Source organism: Atta colombica, unplaced genomic scaffold, assembly GCF_001594045.1.
Source record: "Atta colombica isolate Treedump-2 unplaced genomic scaffold, Acol1.0 scaffold198, whole genome shotgun sequence".
NCBI classification, from domain to species: Eukaryota; Metazoa; Arthropoda; class Insecta; order Hymenoptera; family Formicidae; genus Atta; species Atta colombica.
In genome coordinates, this window is record NW_017259291.1 from 5,467,390 (window position 1) to 5,472,590 (window position 5,201).

The 5,201-nt window shown below is 35.6% G+C and overlaps 1 protein-coding gene across 1 annotated transcript in view; it reads right to left on the reverse strand.

Annotated features, from left to right (window-relative positions):
* LOC108686998 (dystroglycan) overlaps positions 1 to 2,862 on the reverse strand; it is a 66,050-nt gene extending 63,188 nt beyond the window's left edge. Inside the window, exon 1 of the mRNA XM_018192556.1 lies at positions 2,697 to 2,862. The gene's annotated coding sequence lies outside the window, so the exon portion shown is untranslated. The remainder of the gene's footprint in view (positions 1 to 2,696) is intronic.
* Between the last annotated feature and the right edge of the window lie 2,339 nt (positions 2,863 to 5,201).

Sequence of the window (5,201 nt, forward strand, 5' to 3'; positions counted from 1 at the left end):
ATATATATAACACTAAAATACTTTTAGACGTTGAGATGTCGAGTGTCTCTTAAAAACTTATATTGGCTTCTATCATCATAAAAAGGTTTACACAAAAAAAGTATAGGTATATTGAAAAAAGAATTTAATAATTAGCTAGCAAATGTTTAATAAAATAATGTCAATTAAATATTTGTTTAATACAATAAAAAATTATTTCACTAAACTGTGTTGTAAACTTTGTTTTCAATGTACAATGAAAAATTGGATGACTTTCTTCATCGAATGATAGTCGAGAAGAATATTATTCAAACGTCGATATCATATTGTCATACAACAAGCATTAATCAGAGTGTACCAATTGAATGTTAATGACGTCTATTTATTAAAAAATAGATGCAGAGATAAGGCGACTTGATTCGCAATTTTTGTACGAGCGTATAGAAATACCGCGGCGAACGGACGTGATATTTGCTGCGTAACGTTACGTGCAACTTTAACGAATCATATTCGCTCGTGTCATATTAGCACTAATCATCATTTGCATCAACAAAATACGATCTATAAAAAGCGGTAATAATAGAATTGCATTAATTCATGTTGATAATTCTAAAATCAATTTCAAGAAACATCTTATATAGATTTGTTCGTTCTACATAATCTACATCAAATTAAAAATGTTAGTCATGTTTTTCGCATTAAATATTCATAATACATGTATAATTAAATACATAATATATAATAATAAATATATATATTAGGTTGTCCAGAAAATTCGTGCTGATGTTGAAGGAAAATTGAAACGTAGAAAATTTAAATTTTAGTATACATTTATTAAATTATATAGATTAGTAGGCACGAACTTTCCGGACAACCCAATATTTCATAAACGATCGATAATCCTCAATAATTAATTAAATTTTCGATAATTAAGTCACATCAAAATTTCCATTAAAATAATATTCATTTAAAACTCCAAAACGTCATATCTCCTAACCAATTTAAACTACCAAGAGCTTAATTTAGTAGATCCGTGAATATTCAATCAGTAACGTCACAATTAAAGCCGTACTTCAATTTCGCTAATTATAAGCAAGAATCCATTACTACTTGTCGAAATATAACTCCTACTAATTAAATTACATTATCCGTTACATGAATATGGCAAGGCGAGGATCAATCGAATTTCTTGGCCGCATTTTTGAGACGAGATTTTATCGCATTTCACAACGATCGTCTCAGAAATTAATTTATCAGGCAGGTCAATTGGCAATTAGAAGTATTGCATATTATCGAGAACGATATCTAAATAACGATTAAGACCTTCTCTCTTTTAACTCCAAAAATAACATTCATTAAACCGACAGACACTCGTATGGTTTTTCACGTCTCTCTCTTTCGATTTGATTCAGGGCGTTTTTGGAGTCCCTTCGCGTTCCACCACATCGCATTCATTACATCGAGTGCCGTTCACTCTCGCTCAGCAGATGGCAACCTCGACGATGACGACGTGGTGATAAAAATTTAACCAGGCAAAACACCGTACCGCAGAAACGCTCTCGTATATAATTTCGTATTCCCGCGTTTGCGTTTACTGAAAGTCTTGCAATTATGACACGAGACTTCAAGGAGCACGATGCATCTACTCTCGCCTCTGTCAATCGCATTGCCGGTAAAATTTCAGCAAACGCTATTTACTTTAATACAGTTTATTAATACTACTTGATGCTATCTGAAATATTAATCACCAAGTCACCTCGCCCAGACCGTATTTATCTATTCTCTTCCCTCGTTAAATAAATACGTTAATTCGAACGAAATCGAGGTTTTAAAGAATAACTTATTTCCGTGAAAATATACATCGGGGGTTCTCTCCAGCTCTCTCTCCGTTAATCAACGCTGATTTAATTCCCGATTTCAAGTATGCAATTAAATAATGTTATCATAGGTACTACACGCGTATCGAATGCGTCGCACGTGGCGCGCGTCGCACGTGGCGAAGTTAATTTATTAAATTTATTAAACGAACTTTCCAGAATTCGATAAACAGTTCTGTTCATATAACGAAAGCGAGAGACCATCTGTGGCTCATATATGGGCAGATATATCCATTGGATGGTTTAGAAAACCGTCAAGATTGTCAACAATCGCGTAAATGTTGAGAAAAAAGACAGAGAAAAAGAGAAGAAATATTCACGACAGATATCTAAAGGTGAAGAGGATTATTTATCAAATGACAAGAGTTTCATGTCTGTCTCTGCCATTGTAGAATTTTTTTTTTCGTCGCAGTTCAAGTGATTCATTTTTTTTTTATTTTTAGAATTACTAGAAAAAGATGAAGAGAGAGAGTTAAACGAAGATTAAAATTAAACAATACTGGATAATAAGGCATCAAAGAAATAAATCAAAATAAGTCAATAATGCAAGCCAATATACATCAACACTAGATGGAAAATTTAAAATTAAAATTACATTGACAGAGAGAGAGAAAGAGAGAGAAAGAGAAATGGTCATTAAACCGGCGAAATTTCGGCTCGGGTTTCGCCGGACGTCGAGTTCGTGCTCGCGACGCGAGAAAAGCAGGATACCAGAAGGGACACGTTTCGCAGGGCGGAAACATCGCGGCCAGCCGGCGACATTGCAAGAATCGCATCTGCCGGAATAACGCCGATTATATTCCGTGAACGCTACAGAGATGATTTGGAGGATATGCTCACCCACTCTCGAAGATGTCCTCGACGTCCAATCGTCAATCCGCCTTCTCTTTGTCCTTCGTTTGTCGTTACTCTTTTTCTCTGCTCGATCGCAACGCTGCACCGCTCGCGCATTCGAATCGGCAGCGAGCCGATCGTTTGTAACACTCCGAGACGCGCTATCAGCCAACTATCGCGAGCGAAAAAATGCTTTGGCACCGTCGCGACAGATACCGCCATTTTCCGAACGCATACCGCGCGCGCTGTGGCCCTCGTGTCGCCATCTTGATAGTAAAAGAGAAAAAGAGATGAGTCTATAATCATGTAACATCTATCGATATTCTAGATTACTGTAAAAGAATCTGTAAAGAATATAATTTTATTGTACTGTAAAAGAATCTATGAAGAATATAATTTTATTGTAATTATTTGTCAAATGTAAATCAACTGATAACCAAGAGTATTAACATGTTTGAACGGTGTTGTTGTGTCAGTGCATCATGCAATTAATATTAATATAATTTATTTTTATATTTCCCTCTTTCTATCATTTCCATTAAATTTAAATTTAAATGAATATAAATACTTCAATTATATAAAAAAATGTTCCAAAAAATCTAAAAATTATATATATATACAATATTATAAGTACAGTGTTGGCTAAAAATATTAAACACCTTATATTAATAATTATTTAAAATTTTTGCTCAAAATTTGATTTATAGCATTTGCCACAATTGTTATTTGATTAAAAAATCTTTTTAATTTATGTATAATGTTATATAACAATACAGATGAATTCCAGACGAATGACAAAATATAATTAATGCCTAGTATTTTTGGCAAAGGCTGTACATGATGCATCTATAAATGCAACCATCGATCAGTATTCATATTTAAATTGATCGATAATTGTTGTTTTATTAGGTGTACAACTTTGCTTCCGCCGTTTTCCTATAGATGGCTTTAGCGGTAAGTGGTCGAAATAAATAGATCATACAATAAACTTGGGCATCTGTCAACATAACCCCATAGAAACAGTCGATTTGTGTCTGCATCATAAAGTTATTCTCGATTGAAAATGTCAGTTTACGAGCCAAATTCTCGTCATTTGCGGGAGGTTTTAATTTTTTGCTTCAATATGAAGAAATCTGCGGCTGAAGCTCATCGAATGCTCTCAAATACTTATGATGAGGCCGCTATTAGTGAAAGAACGTGTCGTGAGTGGTTTCAACGCTTCAAGAACGGTGATTTTGGCATCGAAGACCGGCATAGCGGTGGAAGAGAGAAAGTTTTCAAAGATGCAGAATTGGAGGCATTACTTGAGCAAGACTCGTGTCAAAATCAAGAAGAATTGGCACGATCATTGGGAGTGACTCAACAAGCCATTTCAAAACGCCTCAAAGCCATGGGAATGATTCAGAAGCAAGGAAATTGGGTGCCGTACGAATTGAAGCCGAGAGATGTTGAACGGCGTTTGTTTGCTTGTGAACAGCTGCTTGAAAGGCAAAGACGAAAGGGATTTCTGCATCGCATTGTGACTGGGGACGAAAAATGGGTTCATTACGATAATCCCAAGCGCAGAAAATCATGGGGAATTCCCGGCCATGCTTCCACGTCAACGGCCAAACCGAATATTCACAGCTCCAAGGTCATGCTCTGTATTTGGTGGGACCAGCTCGGCGTAGTGTATTATGAACTGTTAAAACCGACTGAAACAATCACAGGCGATCGGTATCGAACGCAATTGATGCGTTTGAGCCGAGCATTGAAAGACAAACGGCCGCAATACAACGAGAGACACGATAAAGTGATTTTGCAGCATGCTCGACCCTATGTTGCGAAAGTGGTCAAGACATACTTGAAAACGTTGAAATGGGAAGTCCTACCCCACCCGCCGTATTCTCCAGACGTTGCTCCCTCTGACTATCACTTGTTTCGATCAATGGCACATGGCCTGGCTGACCAGCACTTCCGGTCTTATGAAGAAGTAAAAAATTGGATCGATTCGTGGATAGCCTCAAAAGATGACCAGTTTTTTCGACGCGGGATTCGTACGCTACCCGAAAGATGGGAGAAAGTAGTGGCCAGCGATGGACAATACTTTGAATCATAAATGTATAACCAGTTTTTTACAATAAAGCCTCGAATTTCGGAAAAAAAACGGCGAAAGCAAAATTGTACATCTAATAATACAAATTTTTACATTAATTAACAATTAACTCATAGAATATATATTCTATATATATGTTAATAGAATATATATTTTGTCAATGAATTCAATTTAACAGATAAAAATACGTCAAAAACATCTATTCATATTTGCGTTGCAAAAAAAAAGGTCAAATTTTGTTGGACTGTTATCTCTAATTGTTCAAAGAATGATAACGAATGATTACAATGTAACAAAACAAGGAATTCGCTTGTGACCTTTTCGTACAAATAACCGCATGCAATGATAATCCAACTGGTCATGTTCCAATATACATACACTGCAGTACTGAAAATTTACGATATATATATATATAT